Raw genomic sequence first — 27,364 nt, 5'->3', positions numbered from 1 at the left:
AGAACTAAAGGAATGCTTAATGTCAAACTTGGGCAGTCCTTGCTTTTCATTTATGACCTTCACATACTCACCTAACTCAACCTTGGAGGTTTCTTGCCTAGTTCAAATGGATTCTAGTTATTCCCTCCACATAAGCCTAATTCAAGGAGTAGAAGAGTTATACCTATATTTATATTAGGGCTGTGCAAAGCTTCAGTCACTGATTTGATTCAGTGGAGATTCGGCCCAAATCGGGCCATATCTCTGAATCTGAATTGAACCAGGAGACCTTTTAATCCCTCTGAATCAAATCAGAACCCTCCAAATCGATTTGGAAAGATCTGATGATTCGGACATAGACACAGATTTAAATGTTTTTTCTACATACCTCAAAGTACCAAGTGGCTCACAAATGCTGAGATGGTGGGGTGAATGAAGCATCCCATAAGAGCGTGGGAATGTGGGGGTGGGAGAGGTACCAGTGCACTTGGCAGCAGACCCAGAAGTCGATGAGAAGCACTTCCAGTCCACTTCTGGGTCCACAGGGGAGCATGCTGGGGGGCTCCCTCCCCGGCTCAGTGACTGGGGCCTCCTGGGTCTGGGGGGCACCCAGGTTCACCCCACGGCTAATCACTGAGCCAGGGGAGCACAGGGGGGCCTCTCTGCATGCTCAACTTCAGGCCCCGGAAGTGGACCAGAAGTACTTCCAGTCCACTTCCGGGTTTGTGGCTGAGCATGTGGGGGGCCCCTCCGTGCTCTTGTGGGACACGCCATCTGCCCCACCATTGCAGCATTCATGAGCCACACTTTTAAACCTGTGTATATGGCCAAATCACGGATTTTCTGAATCAGCATCAAATCTTCAGATTTGGATTCAGCCGAATCGAACTGGGACAGTGATCCAAATCAACAAATCAAATCACTGTCCCCAATTTGGGCTGAATCCAAATTGAATACGGGCCATTTTGCACACCCCTAATTTATATGTACCCTGTTATTTGTAGCTGTTTTTTAAGAAATACAGATGAAATGTTTCCATCAGAGTTAGTATTTTCAGAGAACTATATGAAAATCACCTAAGGGGTGCCAGTCTGTTTACGAAAGAACCAGGTTCATGGCCAAAATAAGCCATCCAGTGAGGAATTCCTAATGCTAGTGTACATATTGCAAGATTATACTGGACTGGCTATGGATCTTATAGGACTCATGCCATGACTCCAGCAAAGCATGTCATGCTCTAGGGGACTTTATTAAAGCTCTTTGGAAACAGGACCATACAGTCTTGCCTCTATTTGCTTTTGGTACACAGAAAGGGAGATCAAGTCATCAAACTAATGTGCATCTCTGGGTTTTATCTCTGCTCTTGTAACACATGCCCTAGCTATGATAAGCCAATTAGATTCTTTTAAGACCAAAAACTTCTGGCTGAGAAATTGCCAGCAGTCCAGTAAGTAGCACTCTCTTAGCTCCCAAGGAGGGGCACTCACATTTTCTCACTTATTCCTCAGAATTATCACTCCACAATGCCAGGAGATAATTTGAAAAGAAGAAGATGATGAAAAATCTGTAAAGCCGTACACTTCCTTTAATTATTTCCTCCTTTAAAGAGAGGCAGGAGAGGTGAATGTGTTTGGAGGAGGAAGTTGGCACTTGCATTTCTACTCTTGTCACACTTTTGACTCTACCTTGAAAAGATGTAAGGTTTTTAGTTGCCATAGCAACCCTATTAACAAATAGCAGAGTAGGCTTTACACAGGAGATGGCACTGGTGGGGGTTGTTGGGATATTTTAACAGGCTTTTATTAGCAATCTCTGCTAAAATGTGTGGTTACTGCAGGCTGCACTGGTAATGCACATCCATCACTTCTCGTGTTCTTTTATTTTTCTTCTCACATTATGGCTACGAAGATTTTTTAAGTGGGTATACCTACACAGCAAGAGTCCCAAAATGTTATATCCTCTATCTGCCACATCTAAGGAAGCCATCACATGATCATGCCATTCTTTAGAAGAAACAAAATGATTTGCATTACTGCTTCCTTAGCAAGCTAACACTGCTAAGGAATACAGCTTCTGCCTTCAGGATTACTTAGCAATTTTTCTCCAAATAAAAGGGATGATTTAGTGAGACAGATGGAGTAGGGGGAGTGCATTCTGTACATCATCCAAGAAACAAATAATTTATCTTCTGGGGTCATTGAAAATATAAAGATTTATAAAGACTGAATTACAGATATTTCAGCACCTGAAGATTTATAGTGAATAGTTTTCATGATTCACAACCATCTCTAGAGTAAGTTACTGCTGTTCCAGTGGGTCAGATTTTAAATATTAACCCTTGGCAGATTTTATTTTTAGATGAGCTAGAATTAGATTCCATCTGATGTATAACAGTTTGTATTTCCATAGCAACTTCCACTTCAGGATGTCAAAGTGTTTTTCAAATATTAATTAAATCTCTAACCAGACCTAGAAGGTAAGGATTCTTCATTTTAAGGATGAAGAAACCAAGACACAGAAATTAGGTGAGTTGCTTAAAATCTCACATAGGAAATCTGGGGCAGAACTGGGAACAGACCCACTTGATACTAAATATTACTCTGCAGAGGTGAGTACTGATTGTTCCCCAGCACCGCAACACTTTGACAAGTCTCTTATTAGCAAAACACGGCAGCTGAAAGAGGTTCCCAACAAAATGAGGGAAGCATTTGCAGGGTACACTGGCTTGTTTAAAAAAAACCTCTCTCTCTCTCTCTGAGTAGGAAGACATACAGAAACTTAAGAATTACTGTGAATACGCCCATAAGCACAGTTAGCAGTATCCCACTGCACTGAGTTTGCTTTGTTTCCTCACACAAGTGACACAGTGGCTCCAGAAAATGCCCACTTCCAAATCATAACTAATATCATGGCAAAAACTGTTTGGAGACGTATTCTGTCACAACAATGCATATAGGCAGCACCTTCCAATCTCTGTAATTAAGCATTTTCAGTACACTGCTTCATTCCTACCTCCATCCAGTGCTGATGTTCTCAGACAAACCTCCACGCAGGATTCTAACAGGAGGTAATTTAATGAGGTAAAGTCTCTTTAACTTCTACCTTTTTCTCATACTCTATTAAACTAATCCACTTATTTAAACACAGTGTCTACCTCAGTTTGAGTCTTAGGGATGCTGTGATACCTCCAAGTGTTTCTAGTACTGATTTAACTTAAAAAGACCTCCCCTTTCTGGGAAGAAAACAGAACATGACTCTTCATAGTTTCATAGTTGGTAGGGTCAGAAGGGACCTGAGCAGATCATCAAAACTGACCCCCTGCCATGGCAGGAAAGAATGCTGGGGTCAGATGACCCCCCAAGGTGTCTATCTAGCCTCCTTTTGAAAACCCACAGGGTAGGAGTGAGCACCACTTCCCTTGGAAGTTGGTTACAGATCCTGGCCGGCCTGACTGTGAAGTAGTGCCTCCTGATATCTAGCCTGAATCTACTCTCTATCAACTTATGGCAGTTATTCCTTGTTACTCCCAGTAGTGCATGGGGGAACAGGGACTGTCCCATTGCCTACTGGTCTCCCTTGGCCAGATTATAGATGGCCACCAGATCCCCTCTCAGCCTTCTCTTGCGGAGGCTGAACAGGTTGAGGTCTCATAGCCTCTCCTTGTAGGGCCTGCCCTGCTGCCCCCGATCATGTGAATGGCCCTCCTCTGGACCCTCTCCATGCTGTCCACATCCCTCCTGAAGTGCAGCACCCAGAACTGGACGCAGTACTCCAACTGCGGCCTAACCAATGTCATATAGAGGGGAAGGATCACCTCCTTGGACCCGCTCGTGATGCATGAATCCATTCTTTCCTCTATAATGGCTCCTTTTTCCCCTCACCCTCCCCTTTATATAAGGCAGGATGCTCTGCTAAGCTACAGTTGAACCTGCCTTCAAGCTATTTAACCATCTCCTTCCCTTCAAGAACAAAACTCTCAATATTCTGGTAAATTTGTGATGGGCAGTACTGCAGAGGCAGCAAACTCCTTACCAGTTTTCCCCGGGAAATCTTTGCCATGCCTGCTAATATAATCTAATTAACTCTAAAATGTTTATAGATTTCTTACCTTGTACAGCATAGGGAGCATTCACCTTTCCCACTTCTAAGATGCAATACAGATCACAACATCACCACGTGACTGTTTAGGGCATTCTGTGAAGGAAACAAAAATGTTTCCACTTAGGGGGAATTTAGGCAAGTAAACTGTAATACCACAATTAGAAATGAAGCTCTGACACTGATATTAACTATCTTGCTATTATATAAAAGCCTACTTGAATGAAGTACAGTAGATAGGTTCAATCTTGAAGGAGAATTAAAACAAACTTTAAAACTTTGTAACATTTTTTAAATTGAATTATTTTCTGGCTAGCTCTATGACAATGTGTCAAGTGGGCTGGTAATGCACATCTATCAGCTTGCAGAAAATACACTGGGACAACACTGTAGCATTAGCAGAGGACAAAATGTTGCCTAATCAGTACTGCTACCTGAAGCTCCCTCTCAGGGTTTTCTCCCGAGTTCTTCCACCCAAATACTAACAAAGCTGACTCTACTCAAGGTATGAGATATGACAAGCTCATTCCCAGGGGTCACATGGTGGCAGGCAGCCCTTGGCATTCTGATTATATGCATTTCACATTGTTATCATTACATTCAATGTCTAAAGTAATAGGCAAGCCCACAGTGACAAGGTGAAGAGACTATGCTGTGCATTGTACAAACAAAGGGAACTCTACAGCCAGATATCCCTATGCTATGGCTGGCAATGCAGATACAGTGGCTACAGGATCTAATCTCACCCAGTAGGGGCTAGATTCTAGTTTACTTATTTGGACTGTAAGTGGATTTAGGCATCTAAGTGTGATTCTGTCCTACCCTGCTCAAGTCCCTAAAAGACTTAAATATGTGGGTGGGTCACCATTCTCTTTGTTGCTTTTTTATGACTCATTCTTAAGGATAAGATGCTAGCATGCTAAAGAAAAAGTACACACATTAATGCATTTTCAGGGACTCGAGCAGACTGGAAAAGAATCGTATTTGGGTATCTAAGTCCATTTGAAGGTCCAGTAGGTGGAATACAATCTGGCTTCAAGTGTTCAAAATTAAGCACCGATAGACTTAACATGAGGCAGGCAGTTGGTCCCCTGCGGCAGTATAAACAAACCTATGGCAGGAACTCAAGCAATCCTAAATTCTGGAAACAGAAAGGGATGTTCTCCCACTTATTGCTGCAGGAAGCCTCTAATTTCATGCCCAGATTTCAGCTGCTGAAGTTTTTTTTTCTTTTTTGTTACTTGTATCTTATATATATGTGGGGTGGAACTGCAAGCCATCTGTCCAGGGATTGTTTTCTGCAGTTGCCCTTGCTCTGTCTGTCCCATTACACTTAAACTGTACTGTACATCAGAAATGTACAAATATAATCCACCCATTTTTTAAATTAGGAAATGCTGTTCTGGTTATTAAATCAAAGTGCACATATGGCATTTTTAAGGAAATTTTGTTGCGCTTGAAAAAAATGCCAGAATGACACAACCATGGAGATTCAACTACCCCATTAAGCCCCAGACAACTAGGCATTGGTAGCAGGAGTGCAAGCTGCCTCTAAATTACTGTCTGCCAAATTTCATCAACCACTGCCTTGAGGGGCCTGCTCTAAGAATGAGGCTGGTTCAGTCTCCACACCCATTCAATCCTTGGCCTCACTAACTAACTGCCAATATGAGAGCCAGTTGTGTGTTTATGGACAGCTGCCCAGAAGAAATCAGCTAAAACCATCAAATCATTGAACACAACATGCCAAACAGCTGTCAGATGGTAACGTTTTTGTCACTACTAACCAGAGATAAAAGGTTCCATACACTATTACCCCCTGAGCCACCCATCCCTTCTTATTATTTTAATAGATGCATCTAATGTAGTAAAAGATATCTTGGCCTCAGGTTTCATGGCTTCTTGATTTCTGCTCTCATGTGTGTCATGAAAGCAGCATTCATCTGAAGCATGCACAGCATTAGCTTTTATACTTTTGTTTGCTTCTGGAAATCATAAAAAGATTTGCACAATTTGAATATTGTTACTGCTTGACTTTTACTACTCTTAAATAGTTTCTTAAATTCTTAAAAATACTGGTAATCAGCACCATCATCATGTAACTTGAAATTATTTTGAAATATGCAAGAATGTCATGCTAGAAGTATAATTTTGAATAGAACAGCAGTAGTAGGAGAACATCAAAGCAGAGAACAAGAATACTAACTATTCCTTTGTCATATTAGCTCTTTCTTCATACAGCAGGTACTCTTCAGAGAGGACCATGCTGACAGTTTTAAATAGTTCATCCACTACCCCTGCTGGAAACTGTAAAAGACTACAGTAATTTTTGAAGAGTCTAAAATGAAGACTGATGAAAGAGAGAGTCAAAATACCATTTGTCATCTTAGCATTTTCTCTCGCAATGAGAGACAGACAGACAGGCTCAGATTAATACAACACTAGATTATATTCACATGAACCTTGATAAAAGGATCTTGGATATGGGGAGGAAAGATACAGTGATAATGTGGTCTACTGAATACAGCATTTAAACAGCAGTCAGAAGAGTTCAGCTCTTCCTGGCTCAGCAACTAACTTCTATGTGACCTTAGGCAAGTCACTTTCCCCTTTCTTTGCCTCATGTTTCCCCTCTCCCACATTTTATCTGTATTATTTATGTGGATTGTAAGGGCCTAGGAGCACAGACTTCCTTTATTTGCATGTTAGCACAGCGGCTAGTGCAATTGAAGTCCTGATATCTAAACTAGAGCCTCCTGGGGCTACTGTGGTGCAAAATAAATTTTAATACAAATTGATGAGCAGAAAAAGAAGAATTGAAGTAGAAATGGTCCCCTTAAAATGTACTGGTTACCTAGTTCTTGAAGAGGAAGAGAGAAGCTGCTTACCATTACAGTGAAACCAAAGAAAGTAGAATGCACAAAGACAAATAAATGCCAGTGTCTCCAGTCACTGACTACCCATAGAGCATAGACCCACCACCACAGGGTTGAATGTTATAGCTTTAATATTATGCACAATCTATTAGTACCATAGTACTAATTACTACCATTAGTACAGCTATTAGTACCATATTTTACTGTGCCCCAAAACAAAATACTAGCTTTACAAAAGATGAAGTAGTGGTCCCAAGACCTTCTAGTCTAAATGTGAAATAAAATGACTGACAGTGACAGGGAAGGGAAAAGGGTGATGCAGGGAAACAATGGGCATGTACAGACATTCAGGAGATTAGATTGGGTTAAAAATGGCAGCTTCATCTAATTTAGTTTGCTTATGTGTGGACCTTACACTTAGATCGCTAGCTAGGTCCATTTAAATGATAAACTGTATAGATGTTCTTCTGAAGGCTAGAGCAGTTAAAAATAGCTCGCCCAATCTAACTTTAGTTCACCTGAGAGGTGCACTAAGTTAGATCAGGCACAATTACAATGATCTAACCAAACATCTGTACATAGTCAGAGCGCATCACCAAGGCTGGGAAAGGCCAGCCATGACCCAGCCTTGGGGCTGTGCTTGTCCAACACCCCCGCCCCCACCACCACCACTGGACTATTTTTAGTGCTCCTTCCCCAACAACTAGCTCCCATAAGCCCACCAAACAACCACAAGTTCACAAACCACCCTCAGTGGTTTTATTGGCATTCACTGGTGCCAGCAGCCCACTCAAAGTGGGGGAATGGGAGGAGGGGTAAGCAGGATCAGGGATAAGGATTGGTCCACAAGTGGATTGTTCATTTGGAGGTGAGTGGGGGGATTAGGGGGCTAAGAATATCCCCTACTAAAGAGAAAAGCTTCCCCAGTCCTTCCAACCCACCCCTGCAGAGGCACTAGGCCCCCCCAACCCCACCAACCCTTCTCCCACAGAGCTCCTAGCTCTCCCCATCCCCTGGTTTTCTCCCTTATCCCAATTTACTCCAATCAAGCTTCCAGCATAGGTGAACACTGGTAAAACCACCATTGGGAGCAGCTTGCAGGATCAGAGGCAGTTTGGCAGGATTAGGGAGCTGGTGGGGGATGAGGGCATTTGGAGGAGGGGTGGTTGGTAGGATTGGAAAGGTTCTCTGATCCTGCCAACCTGCCCTTGTGGACCCTGCTAGCCCCTTGCAATCCCAATAACACCCCACCCCCAGGCCCCACTAACCCCCTTGCAGACCCCACTAGATTCTTGATCCTCCTAAGCCCCTGCTGTGAACGCCACTAGCCCCCCAAACCTTCTAGGCCCCCTTGATTTTGCTCATCCCTCCCCCTATCCTGACTTACCTTAGATTGGGCTCCCAGCATCTATGTAATCACTGAGGCTGCATGCATACATTCAAATAATCTGCAAGAATTCTCCCAGGTTTGTTCTCATGATAGAAAAACTCACCCAGTACCATATGTACAGACATTGGACTGCTCTAAAGAGGCCCTAAAGAGTAGACAGCTTGCCATGCTGACATCATGCAGGCTAACTGCATGCATCTCAGTATGCTCTGCAAAAAACAGATGACCACAGTACATAGGGAAGTTTTCACTGGCTAACCAAATTTGCCCATGGTCCACCCATGTTGTCAGCATATACAGACATTTGCTTTTCTAGGAGAATCTTTCCTGGAAGCGATTTAACCCTGGTTGTGCCAAGTTTATTTTCCTCTTGGAGTGGTCATTTTTACTCTGAAAGAAAAACCCTGAGCATTTGTACATTCATGTTTTCTCCTAGGAGAGCAACAAACTCTCCCAGGAGAAAATGACTATCTGTACAAAGGCCTGAGTTAGATCAGGTGGCCATTTTTAACCTGATCAAGCCTCCCAAACTTCTCAATATAACATCTGTATGTGCCCAATAGCGGTGGTTGCAGCAATAAGCTTGTGTGGTTATTCAGTGCCATGATGAAGTCTTTTTTTCTCCTTTAATAAGAAAGGTTTAAAATTGTGGATACTATTAACTTCTTTATCATTAACACCACAGAAGAACTGAGTTTCTCAGACAGGTTAATGGTTGGTCACACTAGAAGACTGGACATTTGTTGTAAAGGAAAGAACAAAAAACATAGAATCAGTTATAAAAGATCTGTGTTAGAAAGATGGAGGAAAGGGGCATGAGGCAAACATCACCAGAGGGGTCAATGTGATCATAGGCATTCACTGGAAAATTAAGAATAAGCACAATTTAAGTCCATTCATAGCATCTGATGTAGCTGTTACCTACAAATGCTCATACCTCCCTAAACCATTAAGTCCCTAAGGTGCCACCCTTCCCTGCCTTCTGCCTAACATGGCTAATTACTTCTCTCCACTCTTCAATTGAAATGAATTTTATAAAAGAGGCTTTATTTGTGGATCTCACAGATATGATATGAAAACACATGAAAACTACTTTTGTACTTCATATATGCTCCTGTTTTTTCAGAGGACAGCTACAGCTATTCTCAGGTGCCTTTACTAATAACACAGTTTATTCTGCTGCAACAATACCATCTCTAAAGGATGTACAGGATACATTTATTACCAAGAACATTTTTGCACATTTGCCGGAGGAGAACAATATTTTTTTTTAGGGAGAGCTAATACGTCTTAATGTCTCTTACTAAACCAGCAAATTGTCAATGAAAGTTTAAACCCCTACATCAGTATGTGGCAACGCTAGAAAAATATTGTCCTAATTGCTCCTCAAAGGTTCATTAGCTGTTGTTGGCATCTCTGATATGCATTCAGTACTTTGTCTTCACTTTCTCCTGCTCTATGTTCTCTGAGCCAACAGACAAAAACCAAGTTATATCTCGCTGTCCCATGACTCATGCTGAATACAAGAATATCTCTGTGTGGCATGTTGTGCTAATCATTGCCTTTCTCTCAGGTCATGTCAGAGTTGGCAATTTTCTATCATCTCCACTGGGTGGACATTGCATACATCATTTCTGGTTTTCTTCCTCATACCAGTGAGTGGGTGGCAACTATAACTAAACCATTTTTTTTTCAAGCACACTGACACATGTGGTGACTATCTGAATTTTAAGCAGTGTAGGAGCTCACAAAGATTAAACTGTTCTCAATTCCAACAGACCTAAAATGATATGTATATTTATATACAAGCCCCACCCTCACCCTTTATGTTACCGTATTTCCTTCAATTGTTTATTTATAGGAGAGGGAAGCCAAGAACATTTCTCCACCCCCTGCCAATAAACTGATTTGTTCCTTGGCTCAAGCTGTTCAATAAATTCCATACTGGAGCTGGGAAGTTGTTTGTCCTAAGCTGTCTGGCAGTGTCGTGTTCTGTTAAACAGATGCTGCATTTCTCACCCCACCAATAAATACATTTCAGTGGTAGATGTAAAGATCCTCATATGCAGTTAGTAACTTTCCAGATCTGTATAAAACAATTTCTGATTCCAAGAGCCAAAATGCCTTCTTATCCTAGAGAAAATACAAAGGTCTTTAGAAAAATGTGTCTTTTTCTGCGTTCAAACTACATTTAAATAATCACATTTAAAAACTCACAGAAAACAACTTATGTGAAAAGGTTTATTTATCATGACTAGCCAAATTCCTGATCACATACAACAGTAAGTTGTTACCTTTTCTGCACAAATTAGCATCTATAAAAGTTATGATAGGAACTTAAAAAGCAAATCAAGCAGCAGAAGATTTAGTGATAAGCTACACTAATTCTCCCAAAAAAGTAGTTGTCATTTAGGAGTTAAGTATGCATTGCATAACATTATATAATTGAAGACAATGGTGCCTTAATTTAAGTTAAAAAAAAAACAGAAAGAAAATATACAACCCCATAACAGTGGTCTTATTCCAGTTCCTAAATCCTCAAATGTCCATATCATAAGAAACTAACCCTGTTTGATGCTGTTTTTTGGCAGTTCCAGCAGCAGGACTGCATGTTTATATAATCGGTTATGCTTACAGCTAAGAGGTGGGACCCATTGGCAAAGCAGAATGGGGAGTTGCTGGCACCAGCAATACCCAAGACAGTCATGCTCTGTGCTGCCTTTGGGTTCCTGGGTTGTTTTTTTAAGCATTAGATTAAGAAAAGGAAAAAAAAATCTTTGTACATACCATGATTTGAAATAGATTTTCTTCTTTAATTAGCAATGAATAAATTAAACTATTAATTATGTAAATGAGATTACTCTGCTGAGTTTCTAAAAATAAAGAAAATTAATCTTGAATTCAAGGCATTCTAATAGTATCCAAAATGTGGGTTAGTCAAAGGAGACAAGTTATCCAAGAGCTCTAGCTAAAAAATAATAATAAAAAAAGAAATGATATGGGAGCTGTACCTAGTTGTGTACATCTACAATTATGTGAGACACAATTTTTTTCATAGATGGAATTATCTGCAATTAGCTTCCCCATATCTATTTCAACCTCTCCTTCAATCATGAACTACTTATGGACTTCTACTTTCAAAAATGGAATTCTCCTGCACAGTTTGGGAGCACAAACAAAAACATAGAATTTTTTAAAGTATGTATGACTGTCAAAACTCCCATGCAGTTCAGTTAGACTTATTAATTTACTTCTAATATACAAAATTTTAGGAAACTGTGATTGTTCCCATAATCAATACAGGAAGATTTGAAAATTGGACTAACAGGGCAGCAGTTATATATAAGGTCACATGTATATTTGTTCTAATTTATTAAATATGATGGTATAAAACAGATGCATTTCTAATATAAGGGATATACTGTATTTTCTCATATACCACACACATCCAAATGAGACATAAACCTTGTTTTTGGGGAAGTAGAATGAAGAAAAAAAAGATTTTTCCAAAGGTTTGGCTACATACAGCAAGACCAGAGCCTAATCTACAGCTCATTCAACCTTCCTTCATGGCTCAGGCAAAAGATACATTTTCAGCTTTCACAGTTGAATGGCCATCAGCTTTTGGCTGTTCTTTCAAAAGTGAAAACTATAGTTACTGCTGAAGACTGGACTCTATGGGCAGACCTTGGACTTAAAAAGACCTAAAAATAGTCTGCAGGGCTATAAAATAAGAGGAAGACCAGGAGTAGCTAAACTGCTGGAAAAAGTTAGGAACGCTAATTTTGGGGGGTGCATGTTGTATGCAAGTAAATATACTAGTTTTATGGTTCCCATAAGGTTTAGAATTAGAATATATTTAGGTACAATTTTTGTATACAGTGATAGCTCTCTCTGCACTGATACATAGAATTATATTATTTAGGAGGAAGAGATCACTTAGCCTAATTGTTATAGCAATTTTGCTTTCTGGTATTAATTATGGGTGTTTAAATACAATTTTTGCCTAAATAACATTCAAGTTTTATGCACAAGTATAAGGGCAGAAGGATAAAATTAGTTTAGAATTAGTAAGCTGAACTATTTTGTTACATGGACAAAGCAAGGTTGTCTGAGTGGTGGCCATTCAGAATGCTTCAGTTTCTTTTTGTGTGTGCACAAACCACATGATCAAGTTGAAGACTGAACTGTCTGTGCAACATTTGTTTATGATGGCCTATTTTTTACTAATTGTGGATGTAACACACAATGTTGCATTTTGCTTTGTGCCGAAATTAGCAACTTGATATGTATTTTACTAGTTTTTAAACCATAATTTAATTATAAAAAAGTTATACTCTTTTTTTATTTTTTTTTACGTATTATCAGACCTTGGAGCGCTGCCTGAGTTAAAATCGCCAGCCATTTCTCTTTAAATCAATCTGGTTTCAGCTGCCTATAAATGATGGCCAATTCCAGATTGCAAAGTAGCTTCATTGTAGCATTTCCTAATTGTAAAGTTCTAATCTATGCTGTCTTCATATTCTTTTAATGCAAGGATGTTTCTTCTTTTTCTTTTCTTCTGAGGGAGTGTATGGGGTGGGGTGTATTTTTATATCCTATTTAATATAATTTGTTTGCACCTTTTTCATTAGAAACCTTCAACTGGCTAAATGATTCTCACATACCCTGATTTTAAGACAGGAGGGAACTCAAGTCTGAATCAGTAGGGGAGAAAGAAAACAACCATCTTTAAGCGTTATCCAAGCTTTAAAAGAAGCACCTTTTTCTTTTTTAAGATGCTCCTTATTTGCCTTCAGTTTTTCTTTTTTTTGTGGTGTGGTGGAGTCATGGATTATTAAAGATGAGATCTTCTCTAGACTTGAAGGCATCATGAAAGCAGATGTGGACAAGCATAATAAGACCACACAAGAAATTTAATACCAAACCTGAAATTTCCTGAGTTTTGGCAAGAATGTCAGATTAATTCTATCCTGAGATATTTGCTCACCCTCTTCATCAAGACTATTTTACAGCTCAGTGATGGAAAGCTACAAAATAAAAATGAAACTGTAATCATTAAAATGGTAAAGATAATTATAAAATTTATAAGGACAATATCAAACCCTGTTAGATGGATTTCTGCAAGACAGAATTTGCCTTTTTATGTAGATACATTTAGAACAAGGAAGTAAATATTTATATATAGACATAAAACTTGCCTACCTAGCAGTAAAACTGTAAAAATTATACTATGGTAGGCAGAACTCCCATAGGAAGGTTTACTATTGATCTTTGTTTAAGCCTCAATTGATCATGTATTAACAGACTAGATCTAAACTCTTCTATCATTGCTATGCCCTTTAATAGGATCTTTCATCTCTCTGGATGAAGCCAGCATGTAAGAGACTAGAATGCTTATTCTTCATTGTTTAAAGTAATAGGTTTCAGTTGGAAAGCTTGCCTGGTTTAAAGCTTTAATGCTTTGTCAGACTAAATTTAGATTCAGTAAGCAGCCATGTTGGACAGTTGTTTTTTAAAATGGATCATTAAAATCACTTATTAATATTTCACAAGTTCAGCTAGTTAATAGAGACCATAACGTATGGCTAGGTTAGTAAACTTTAAATAAAAGAGTGAATTACCTTTTGAAACTGGATATATATCTTTCTATTAATAAACATATTATTTTCAATTACATGAGGTATTATGTATGTATCCAAGTTATTAACAAAGCACTAAACCTCAGTAAAATTGTGTTTATGATCAGCTAAACCATTTTAAGTAGCTGCTTTTCTGATTTCTTTCCCTAGTACACATTCTAGTTCTGACATCAGAAATGATATGGCACTCTAAATTGGTGTCAATCAGGAAATCTTCATCAACTTTGATGAACCCTTGTTGATTTTCATCAGCTAAAATTCTATCCCACTAATCTGAGGGGGACTAATAAAGCAGAACCTGACTGCTAAATATCAACTAGTTATTATACACATCAGTGTTGGGTTGCTGGATTGTTAAATATGCATGGCACCTCTTGCAAAATTATTGATAAACTTCAATAAATAATGAGCCATTACTTGAACAGGGTTAAGATCTCACTTCATATCCTGATATCACACCACAGTTTGCATTAATCAGACTGTGATTGAGAGATATGTGTAATTATCCATATCTCATCTCATTTACTGACTACATATCTAGGCCGTAATATTAACATTTGAATTAAATGGAACATTATATGCATGTGACCTGTTGGGAGGTTGTTGCCAGCATTTTTTAAAAGACCTGAAACATTTGTTTTGTTTGAAGAACAGATGAGAAATTGCAAGATGGACAATTAGGAGGGCAAGGGGTTATCAGTTAGCCAGTTGAAAACACCAATTATTTATTTGCTTTGAAGTTCTCCTACTCTCCCAATGGGCAGCCTATTGCACCCCAGAGACCAATACTAATCCATCCTGTATAGATGCATAGCTTTTCCAATCTGATGATGACAGGGAGCCTCCACCACTCCTAATGTACTCAGGAAAGTACATAGCTCTCCCTGGGTAAATCTACATGTGCAATTAGCATGTAGCAATAAACTCCAGTGCAGTTTATAACAAAGTGTATTGCTCATGGGCATGTTTCCATGTATACCTGGGACTGCAGCCTGTTGAGTCAAGGTGGAGCAGCCCCAGCTAGCAGGGAGACTGGGGGGTTAATCTACCAGCCCAGGGCTGCTCCAACCCACTCAATGTGAAGAGGGACTGGTTAGGGCACAAGGGTGCTACAATGTGGGCTTAGCCAGCAGGCAGCCTCACACTGTAGCATCCTCATGGCCCAGCCAGCCCCAGTCACTATCTACACATGTGTTTCAGCGCATGTAACTACTTTGCTGTAGGACAGTACTTGTCCCAGACAATACTATCCTATAGCAGAGTTCATTAAATTTACTGTGCCCTAACTAGGGCACACATGTTGATGGTGACACTTTACTGTGGAGCAAATTAGGCAGCTCCAAAGTAAAGTGCATGTGTAGATGCACCCCTTAATACATAAAAGTTGGGGTCCTTACATGGCTACATCATACAGTGATCCATATCCCTGAAGGGATCCCCACTAGGGGAGATATCTCACCAGAAGAGATGGTCGGCCTGCTTTTTAGCTCAGTGCCACTTGCCAGGGAGTGCGAGACCAAGGCCTCAGACAGACATTTAGTTTCCACAGGAGAGTCACTGCCCTCCCAGGAGAAACCATGAATGCATGGATGTTCAGGCTTTTTATCCCAGAGTAAAAATGACTGCTCCAGGAGAAAAATAATCTGGAAACAACGAGGGTTAAATCACTCCCAGAAGAGTGGATATGCTGCCAGATTTAAGGTTCTCCTCATGAAGAAGCATTTGAACCCCTCTTCCACTTCCCAAAAAGTGCCCTAAAAAGTAGGCCAGGGCTAAGAAGGGTCAGGAGCATTTTCTACTCCTCCTATTAAAGCTGGCCTACTGGGCAGCCAAGAAAAGAAACAGATGTCCAGAACCAGATCATAGGAGACCAATGGTCTGGCCCTGGCTCCCAATATCGTTCCTGTACTTTGTTCAATGGCTAACACTTTACATTAACAAACTACTTAGCAAAAAATAATTAAACTATTTCCAAACCCTAAAAACAGTTCCTCATTCCCAGCTTTTGTGCTTGGACCATTATGTTACAGCAGTCAGATATAAATCTCTATGTTACTTTTCTAAAGTGTGATGCATGCAGCTAAGCATCAGTTATTTGAAATAATTAATTGGAAATCTAACTCATTAAAATGGTTCTACATTATGAGAGGCTTTCAGACTATTATTGTTGTGTTGTTAAGAAGGATTTGCTTCTCAATTGTTGCTTAGTGCCATTCAAATATTATATTTTTATTTTTCTCAACTAAACATACTTAATTTCTTCACTAGATTCCTAGATTCTCACTTTGGCTCTGTAATCTATATTCCAAAACAGACCACCAGCTTGAATTAATAATGAGAATTGAGTTTAATGAAAAGGTACAAATAGAAATATACAAATATATAAAAATATTGCTAGAACGTGGGAGATGCACTTTTACAAATACAACTTTTCACTTGATATCCTTCTTCAAGAAAGCCTGGCACAGCCACAAACACATCTCTAATGATCCCCATCTGTGATCTAATCTGTAATAACAAGCTGACTGATATCATTATACAGTGTAATTTTCTATAAAATGCGTTGCTTAGACTTTGAAATCAAATCCATCAAGGCATATGGTTTCTCACAGCACTGGTCCACCAGAAGATGAATCTGCCATATCTTGCTGTGGGTAAAAGACTTCTCATGAAGTAAAACCAGGTGGAAAAAATTGATTCCCATAATCCCCATCATTTGCAGGCCGAGCTTGTTGAATTAATCATTATAAAGCATTTATCAAATGAACTTTTCCTTCAGAATATTCCATTTCCAAATAGTTTCATTATTACCAATTTTAACTGAATAGTACATGGCAAATAAGTTAGATATTAATGTTTTCACACAGATTGTTAAATAATTTATTTGCAACAATTTTTTTCATTCTGGTTCTGTTTTCAAGTACCTACTTCTGTTCAGCACTGTTTCCCAAAGCAGCGGTTCTGAACATTTTTCAGTCAATGTACCCCTTAGTCTCAGAGTGAGACTTCACATACCCTCTTTCAATAGGAAATTAATTTTTTAGGCCCTTCGACCTGTGTTAGACAATGTGTGAAATATATCTCATGTACCCTCTGATAAGGCTTCATGTAGCCCCTGGGGGTATATTTACCCCGGGTTCAGAACTACTGCTCTAAAGCAAAGCTGCATGTAACTCTTTACCCAGTTTAAGGAAGAACTAATCAGTAAGTAAGCCAGCCAGCTAAGCTTCCTATGAAACTTGCACTTCCTTGGAATAAGTTTACATAGGATTAGCACTTGCTGGCATCATCTGACTGGCAAATGAATAAAGGTGGATCCAGTGGGGTGTGCTGGTACAGTTGCACCCCACTTTTACTCTGTAGCACAATGAGCTCACCTCTCTGAACTGTTTAATTCCAACCCCTTTGTGGCCAGCGGGCAACAGGTTCGGGAAGGGGAGACCTACCTGCTGCCACCACTGTCTCTGGGGGAGCTCCAGGGCTGCGCCTGCCCTGTTTCAGCCTAGGATGCTGCACTTGCCTGGGGACACTGGTGGTAGCAGGCAGTTCCCCCATTCCTGCTCCTGCTCCCTGCCTGGCCCCCTCCAGATATCCCCAGTTGGTGTGTGGGTTCCAGCTGTGTGGGTTCCAGTCTCAGCTGCAGTTCAGATCACATCTGCTGTATCCCCCAACCTTTCAAATTCCTTGTAGAGAAATCAATACTAGGTATAGTGCAAATGAGCTAACAAAAAATGGAGACCTAGGTATCACAGGAAGCCCAGTCAGCCATATGGACAACCTGGCACTGAGGCAGGACCAGGGAGATGCTGGATGAACAAAGACATTTCTTGATCATACGTCTGGAGTGTCTGGTTTGGAGTTTCTGCAAAAGCCTGTGTACCATACATTCCTATGGAACTCTGTATATTTCAGAAAATGAGTAGGTTACTCCCCAAGATTATCCTGATCTCAGGTCATTGATTTTTCTGGAACATCACTACAAGACTCCAAGTGTTACCTTTTTATTTTACCAAAAATGTAATAAAACATTAATGCTACTAACAACAGTGATTTTACATATTAAAAGTGATTTCTTGTGCACTTTAATACTAGAGTGATACACACTGTGAGTGCGGTGGATACATTGAAGACTTGCTGGCAGAACTGCCTAAATTCTGTTGGAAAAACTGCACTGCAGACCAGGCCTAAGCAACACAGCGACTCAAGTGTTGGAGATGAGCTCCCAAATGTTCTCTTTGCTGTAACAGATCAAATTCCCACCATTAGCATATGTCCACGGTAGGCCAGCTCTCAGAGCAAGGAGAGGATGCAAAAGCATAGAGAATTCAAAGACCCAGGACAAAGAACTAAAACTATCTTTTCTCAACCTTAGTACCTCAGATCTCAACTCTAGTAACATAGTCCTACTTTGTATGGCCCTTTCCTAGCAGTAGTAACAATGTGGATGAGAGAAGAGTGGAATACTGGAGCAGAAACCTTCCAGATGCTTTTAAACAGTAGCAATATTTCTATCATTTATGCACTATAGAAGACAGGTGATTAGATATTTGGAAAGAGAAGGAAGCAACAGAGAACAGAAGGAAGGATGAAAAGAGGTAGAAAAGAAAATCATCAGAAAGGGCTAACAAAAGAAGCAGAGAAGGAAAAAAAGAAGACAGACCTATCATCATAAACTAAGACAATCTAATTAACCAAACAGTCTGAAAATAGCACAAGACAGTGAACTAGAAAGGGTTAAATAGTGCCAAGGCTTTAAAGCAAGTCATTTGATGAGGAAGTTTAAAATAAGCTTCCAGTATTATTGCTTTTCAGCAGAGGCAGAGTTTCATATATTTACCTACCACATACCATGGATCTCAATAAACAAACTGACTGTACTTGATATTCTATGGCATTCCCACTTCCTAGATTAACATCAAATGCAGCCCTGCTGAACTGGGATTGCAAACTCAAATGATAATGGACCCTTCTTATCATTTCTAGCAGCCTCCTGGCTCATCTCCATTCCCAATTTTTTTCCTCCTGAAAAATATTTTAACTGCATAAATAGCTTCAAGGAGCAAGAGAGTGATAGTTTTTCTCAGGGTTTTACAGCCTGTCACAAGACCCTACTAAATGATTACTTCACACCCTTAAACAGTGTGTAACCTGCTCTTGTCTCCACTGAGGCAATGACTTTTTCTGCAAGGACAATGAGGAAAGATCAAACAAAAATATGGAAGATGAGCTAAATGGACTATTTAACAGTGATCTCTATAGGAACTGAGAAATATAGCACTGCATAAATAAAGTATAAAACATTGTCATAAGACAGCTGAACAGTTCTTGGTAAAGACCAAATAAGTGAGCTCAGGTTGGATCATCTTTTTTGCCAAAAACACAGACACTAATACAGGGGTACAAATAAATCAGTGCCATGTGAAACATGGGGTATATATAACCTCACACGTTATAGTTCATATGGTTCACAAAAAAATTAAGCTTTAATTTAAGGATTGTATACATCAGGAGTTTACTGGCTTAACCTGTGTTGGCACTTTTATTACAGAAGTTTCTAGTTCTTACCATGAAGTTCATCTTATAAATATGAACTAGTTAAAGTAAGGGAGAATTGTCTTGCCTGAAATAATAGCAATGCCATATTTTAACTATGCATTTTTACTCTAAATTTTACTATGAATGTTGCATTGTTTTATGTACTTCTTAAAGCCCCAGCTTTGTGGTCACATGAGATTTCTAGTTTTCATTCTAGAAGAAATATTTTGAAAGAACATTTAAAAAAGAAAGTTTGTAGCCCTCAACTATGCTCCAAACACAACCCAAAAAGTAAAAAACCAAAAAGCAAGAGAATCATCTGATGATTTTAAAGACAATCTTGTGATTTTTTTAATTTGATTTGTGATTGGCACTGCTAAGTAACTGAGATAAAGTCCTATGTATCCCAGTATATCTCAACAGTATTTCAACTTGTTGGGGCAGGGAGATACTATAGGGAAGGAAACACTGAGAAAATTAAAACAACCCCCACCCTCCCCACCCTAAATGCACACAAAGTAAAGAAATGCAGAATTAAAAAGATAGTGGAAAAAGAGACAAAAAGTGATGGCCCACTCATGTTTATAAAAATAGGCTAATTTTAGCCAAAACTATGACAGAGTTGTGAATTATTGTTCTTATGTATCTTTCCTAATTTCTGCTGTATTCATGGTATTTATTACTAGTTTGATTTAATAAAATATTCAATTAATCAGCCTTCCTAAGTGCCAAGACCCATACTTCACAATCACGAAAAGCCACAGAAGGGACTGCTCATCAAAGAGAGAGAGATCAGTAAATATCATAACCAGAAACATGACTGCAAAAAGCTGGAAGTGGTTCAACACAAAAAGTTACCTCTTTGGGCCCAATTTCAACAGATAGGCTTTGCATACAAGTGGCATATTAGGAAATCCATTCTTTGGGACTGGTTTTGGAAGTGAATTCCACAACCAGAAGGTTATACCGTATGAGCAACTACCTTACATTTAAGTGGGTAGCCTCAATGAGAGAAAAAAGGCTGTCTAGCACAGGGACACAGGTAGTCACTTTGAAAGTTTGGTCCTAAAACATTAAAGGCCCCTTGATTCAAAACCAAATTTGTAAAATTCTGCTTGGAACTTAGCATGAAGCCAGTGAAGCTCACATTAAATACTGCCGTTATATACTCTCAGTTCAAACTTCTGCTTAGAAAGCAAACTGACACATTTGGCAACTATTTCTAGGAAGTCATCTAGTGTAACACAATGCAGAGCACATTAAAGTAATCTATCACCTAGGCACTAAAGGCATGAGTAAGCACAGCAAGCTTGCATCTGAATGATATGGTCAACTCACAACTTCATAGATTATAAGGCCAAAATAGATGATTGTAATCATCTAGTCTGACATCCTTTTTTAAGAATCAGTCTTAAAGTGAGATGCTTTACATAAAGCTGAAGGATAAACAACTAGGGGTGTGGAAAATGGGTCATATTTGATTCAGATTTGGCCCATATTGGGGACAGTAATTCGATTCATTGATTGTCCGAATCCAAATCTGAAGATTCAATGCTGATTCAGAGAATCAGTGATTCGGCCATAGACACAGCTTTAAATGCATTCTCTACATACCTCGAGGTACCAGGCATGGCTCATGAACACTGCGATGCTGGGGCAGATAGAGCATCCCACAGGAGCACGGTGGCCCTCCCCTCGTGCTTGGCTGCAAACCTGGATGTGGTCTGGGTTTGCTGGACTTCACTTCTGGGTCCACTACTGAGCGCATGGGGGACCACCCCCCCACCCACCTGACTCAGTGATCAGCCACAGGGGGACTACAAATGCTCCCCCATGACCCAGGAGGCACCAGTCGCTGACCCAGGGAGGCACAGGGGGCCCTACTGCATGCTCCCCAGTGTACCCAAAGTGCTTCTGGTCCACTTCTGGGTCTGCTGCCAAGCATGCTGGAGGGTCCCCTGTGGTCCTGTGGAATGCTTCACCTGCCCCACCAACTCAGCATTCACGAGCCACCTGGTACCTTGAGGTATGTAGAAAAAACATTTAAAGCTGTGTCTATATCTGAATCGCCAAATCTTTCTGAATCTCTCTGAATCAATTCAAAGGGTTCCAATTTGATTCAGAAAGTGTCTCCTGATTTGATTCAGATTCAGAGATTTGGCCACTGAATCAGGCTGAATCTCTGCCGAATTGAATCAGGGGCTGAAGCTTCGCACAGCCCTATAAAAAACACCACAAGTCAGAAACCAAGGTCTTCGATTTCAATAGGAGCACATAAAGAAATAAGGTTACTAGTTAGTGAAATAACTAGACTGAAGAGCTGAGAGACTTAAATGTAGGTGGTAGCAATTTCTTGAAAGTCAAAGAGAGCAAAAACTCTGTAGAATTTGCATTCTGAACAAGGGATGGTGGGGAGAGGAAGCAGGAAATGGCTTCAGACATAAGGAGATAACAAGTATAAGCAGAGACCCTACAAAAGGGGGTTTATCAGCAAACAAATAACTTGAGATGCTACTTTCTGGACAGGAAACTCACTCAGGTTGTCCCTGAATGTTTCACGACAGACCACTAAACAATGATTTAGAAATAAAACACTAGCAATTTCTCAACTTTAGTGTTTAGTGTTTTTTCAGGGATGAAGTGGACTTACATTTTAAAAATTAGTTTTATGGGGAGAGGGGAAGAGAAGGGGATTATGTGCATCCATTTTAGGCCAGCTATAGACAGTAAATGTTAACACAAGAAACACGAAAAATAAATATTTCTTCCTTTTGATTAATGTAACACTTCATTAACTAGATTTGTATATTGGCAACTATTCACAGAGACAAAAATATAGGATGTTAACTAGTGGGCAGTAGGGCTGTGTGAAATTTCACTGGCTGCTTTGTTTCAACACTGTTTTGACTCATTTTGAAGTCAAAACAGAAAAATCAAAGTGAAACAAAGGGTGTTGAAGTAGCCTCAAAACAAAACAAGGCTAGTTGAAATGTTTTGACTTTTGAAACATTTCAAACACATTGTTGGGGATGGGAAGTCAGTCCAGCTGGGCTGACTTCCCATCCCCGGCGTGATCTAGCATGGGGGGTGGGGGGCAGCCCAGCTGGGATGACTTCCTGTCCCCAGCATGATCTAGTGTGGGGGGTGGGGATGCAGCCCAGGTGGGATGACTCCCGCCCCTGGCTGGTGTTGGGAACTCAGCCCAGTCCTTCCCCAGCCCCATGGTCATGCGAAACATTGAAACAGCATCAAAACAGCCTCACTGTTTCGACTCGAAATGAAATTCAATACAAAACACTGTTCCATCCAGACCTAAAACCGGAAGTCAGAACGGAACAGTGCCCTAGTGGGCAGTAAGGTTTATTCTTCAAATGCAAGAACAAAATATCCAGAACAAAATCAGTTCTCTAAGGCTCAACCCCTGCACATTTGCCATTCAAAAATGTTTCAACAGATGGTTCTTGTGATGCCCAAGCAGAGTTGCATAGGTAGATCTGGACTTTAAAAAATTTTAGTCATGAATGAATATACCATATTACACTGTTTACAGGTCAACACAGTGTGCAAGTCAACCCCATTTTTCTGATTCAAAAAGTTAGGAATTTTGTAGATCCAGTGTATAAATCCACCTAACTTTTTGGATCAGAAATATGGGGTTGACTTATACCAGCCCCTGCATAACCTCACTGTGGGCCAGGCACTCGCAGGGGGACGGGGGGGCGGGGGCATCCTGCAGTGTTGCTTGCAGGGGACAGGGCCAGGCTTGGAGCTTGGCTGGTGTGGGCCCAGACAGCACTGCTTGCAGGGGATGGGGCTGTGCCAGCCAAGCTCTGAGCCTGACCCCATCCCCTCCAGTGGTGTTGCCTGGGCCATGCCAGCCAAGCGCTGAGCCTGGCCCCATCCCATGCAAGTGTCACCAGGCTTGGCACTTGGCTGGCACAGCCCCTTCCCCTGTGAGCACACTATGGAGATGCTGCTTGGCCAGATGCGCCTGGCCCTGTACCTGAGAGCAGTGCTACCAGGGTCACACCACCTGAGTGCTGAGGCCAGTGCCACTCACACGGGATGGAGCCGGGCTTGGTGCCTAGCTGGTGTGGCCCAGGTCATGCCACTTGCAGAGGATGAGGATGAGCTCTGCACCCAGCTGAGCAGCATCTCCATTGTGGTGGCAAGGCCCATGGGCCGCACTCAGGATGGTCCTGGGTCTCATGGCCTCCAGTGACAGGGACGCTGTCAGTAGGTGAAGAAGGTTGGGTCGGAGACAGTCTGGGGTGCCACTGGGATGGGGGTCAAATATATTGATATGGTGTATACAGTGAGTTGAATTTTAAGAGTTATAAATTGGGCTTCAAAACTTGATATACACAGTGAAATACGGTACATTCAATTAAATTCCCCAAAAGAAACATGCACCTAGTTTTTTTTAATAATATAAACATCATTTCAAAGTTCTGGTTTTGACCCATAGACAATTTAATATGTTTTCTTTTTATCTGTTTTATCTCTTTGTTATCTATAGTTATGCCATTTTGTGCATTCCCCCCATATACCATATTTACTTGGTTCTAAGATGAGGCTTTTCTCCCCCAATTTAACAGCGTGGGGGAAAGCCTCCCATCTTAGAATTGCAAACCAAGGCAGCGGGCAGGCAGATGCTATGGCTCAGTTTGGAGCCATAGCTGCAAGTTTGGCCAGCTTCTGCTCTTCCACACCCTATCTCCTTTGCAACCTCCCATCTTCCCCCTGCAGCCTCTCCCCCCCCACCCCCAATCTACCCACCCCACACAGCCTCTGTTCCTCCACCTTTCCCTGTCTCTCTTACCTTTGATTCATGCTGGCAGGCTCCATGCATGCTGTAGCCTGAGGCACTGAGCCTGGCCTCAGCCCAACTGACAACAGGGGTGCAAAAATGGCTGCTGGGGGTTGTGCTGGGCTGGGGCTGTGCTCTGTGCACCAGGCTAGAATGAGAACAGCATCTGATGCCAGGGAGCAACAATAAGGGGGTGGAGGAAGGGTAGCAGAGGCTGGGGCAGGGCACAGGTAGGCAGTAGAGGTGGCAGGAGGCAAGCTGCTTGACTCCCGCACTGTCTGCCCCCCTGCAGCACTGGGGGTGGTATGAATTAAAAATGCCCCCAAAATTAGATATTATACCTTAAAAATTACAACAATTTTACAACACTTCCATATATCGAATCCAATTATTGGAAGGGGCAACTTAATTTCAGTCATCTTAGATTTGAGTAAATATAATCTTACTCATGCTTATTAGAGTAAGGTTGGCTATGCACTGATATTTGTGCCTAATTTTACCCAATTTAGGAATGAGAAAGTGTCATGGCATTCTTCTTTGAGAAAACAGCAAATCAATTCATGAAATACTCTGTTTTGGATCAGAAGCAAAACTAAAGTCTTGACCTCCTGTAGTTATCTAAGTTTCTACAACTTTTTGTAGGAGTTGGGCAGAACAGAAAATAGCTTACACTGCTGTCCTTGTCATACTGCAATGTGTCTAATTATATTCTGCTTGCCAAGTGTTATTTGAATATAGTACTTCTTACAAGCACATCCAAGTTCTCCAGTCTTTTTAACTCCTATTTTACCATTTTTATCCAAGCAACTGCTTCCCAGCAGGGGTATTTCTAGGGAAGAGGAAGATACAGAGGTGATATGATTGCACCCACACACACACACTTTAATTCCTCAGCATGGATCATCACTGCAGCGATAACAATAACATGCACAATAAGCTCCCTGCTTCCTGCCAACTGCACTGCCCTGTTTAAAATCCTAGATCCACTACCATTTATTAGCCTATAACAGGCATGATAATCTACCACTATTGCTAGCACTATCTAGAACGCTATCAGTAGCAGCAATACTGAAAATGTTCACACAAGAAGAACACAAGAGAGCTGCACATATTAAGCATCACACTGTCTAACCCAGTAGTCACCAACCAGTAGATTGCGATCAACTGGTCGATCATGGAGCCTCTGACAGTCGATCCAGGGCTGAGCACATGCACACATGTGCGGACATTCCCCTCACCCCCGCAGCCCAGAAGGTCAGTCTGTGGAAGAGGGAAGGGGTGGGGGGTAAATTGAGGCCCCCACAGTGAGGGAGGGAGTGGGGCAGAGGCAGGGGTGACTGGAGCCCCAGCTGGGCCAGGTGGTGGGACAGTCGGAGCCTGGGTGACTTGTGCAGGAGTATGGTGGTAGGGCTCCCACTGCACATATTCCAGCAGAAGCCCAGAGGGTACATGCCCCCCTGATTTGTGTGGGGTGGTGGCAGCTACCACTGTGCACTGGTCTCTGAGCCCCACTGCAGCTGCACCGGGAGTGGCGTGATGACATGTGCATCTCACCACCAAGTGGGCAGGGGGTGTGGCTCAGATAGATCTTGAGTTGCACTTTAATTTAAAAAGTGATCTTGTGCTCAAAAAGGTTGGAGACCACTGGTCTAACCCTTCTTATAGCGCATCTAGATGACATGGAGGGTAGAGCTGGCCACCATCTAGACACTAGCCTGCATTAGCATTCCAGTTGCTATACTAGAGGTGGAGCTGATCCAGTGACACCAGTAGAAAATATTACAACAATTCTAGCATAGTCAAGGTAATAGACATATCTACTCACTAGGTTATGAGACTGAGATTAAGAGTTTGCAGTAAAAAAACATCTCTGGGAAGTCTTTCCATCACACCATAATAGGTCCAGTTAATATTTAAATAATTTGTAATTAAATTTGGTACAACTTGGTGGTGTTTGCTAGAATATTCATGCAGGTATGTTTATCTATACCCATCTTTTATTCATAAGACTCTTCCTCCATGTCTATAATATCTCCAATAAAAATTGCTTTTTATTATTCTAGTAAAGTGAGCATGAATATTTGTGCTAGAAAAAATGTGATTGTGCAAATATTTGCATTAGACAAACTCTGCCAAAATAAAATCTGTTTCAATTTTGATACAAATATTCAAAGGATTTTTTTTCCACTATACATCCTTAGCTCTTATGAATGCACAGAAGATTCATTCTACAGAACTGTCAGTCAAGCACCCTTTCACAACCACTAAATTAACTTTAAAATATCTGGGGGTGTGGGGAAAAAAAGATTATATGGCACTGAACAAATCCTGTCACAATTTTAAAATACCAGCCGTGGCATTTTTGCTCTATTCTTACTACAGCAGAACATTCCCCCACCCCCTTAAGTACTCAAAAGAATGTCATTCCCCTATTGACTGTATATATTTCCTTCTTGTACATATAATGGGAATCTATTAAAAATTTTCAAGTGAAACAATGCTTCATGACAGATCATTTTTATAGTAGCAGCCTATAAGCACCCCCAAATGGCATCATTACAGGCATATCCCATGATTAGAAAAAATAAATAATATTCTCCTATCTTGGAGCATGAAACAGAAGGCTGTTCTCTAGATATAAACATAATTATATTTAACACACATTTTTATGGCTGCTTAACTACTTAAGTATGCCCTTCACACTTCATGGATGCAATATTTGAATTTACAACTGAATTTGTAGTGTGTATGTTTGGTGCAAACACAACAAAAAAAATCAAGTACAGAAAACTACTTGAGACACATTTATAAATGGTAGATTTATTGAAAATAGGTAAGCAGAAGATTTTTTTTTTTTAAGGAATCTACTGGATTGACCTAAAAGCTGCTAAAGATACATGAGGTCAGTCTGGATGAACAGCCAAACTAACCTGAAGTAGAAAAATACCTCTACTTAGAAAACCTGTTTACTAATGTATTTTCAAAAAGTAAGCACAAGGATAAAACACACTTTGCCTCTTAGTACAGACAAGGA

The 27,364-nt window shown here is 40.7% G+C and overlaps 1 long non-coding RNA gene across 3 annotated transcripts in view; it reads right to left on the bottom strand.

Annotated features, from left to right (window-relative positions):
* The window catches only part of LOC106739373 (uncharacterized), a 121,686-nt gene that overhangs the window by 13,901 nt on the left and 80,421 nt on the right, over positions 1–27,364 (bottom strand). For all 3 annotated transcript variants that reach the window (XR_009463009.1, XR_002093417.2, XR_002093418.2), the window contains exon 2: positions 4,088–4,173. This is a non-coding gene — a long non-coding RNA (uncharacterized LOC106739373). The remainder of the gene's footprint in view (positions 1–4,087; positions 4,174–27,364) is intronic.

Source organism: Alligator mississippiensis, chromosome 6 (assembly GCF_030867095.1).
Source record: "Alligator mississippiensis isolate rAllMis1 chromosome 6, rAllMis1, whole genome shotgun sequence".
Taxonomy (NCBI): domain Eukaryota; kingdom Metazoa; phylum Chordata; order Crocodylia; family Alligatoridae; genus Alligator; species Alligator mississippiensis.
Note: the sequence above shows the minus strand (reverse complement) of the source record. Positions and strands in the feature narration are given on the sequence as shown.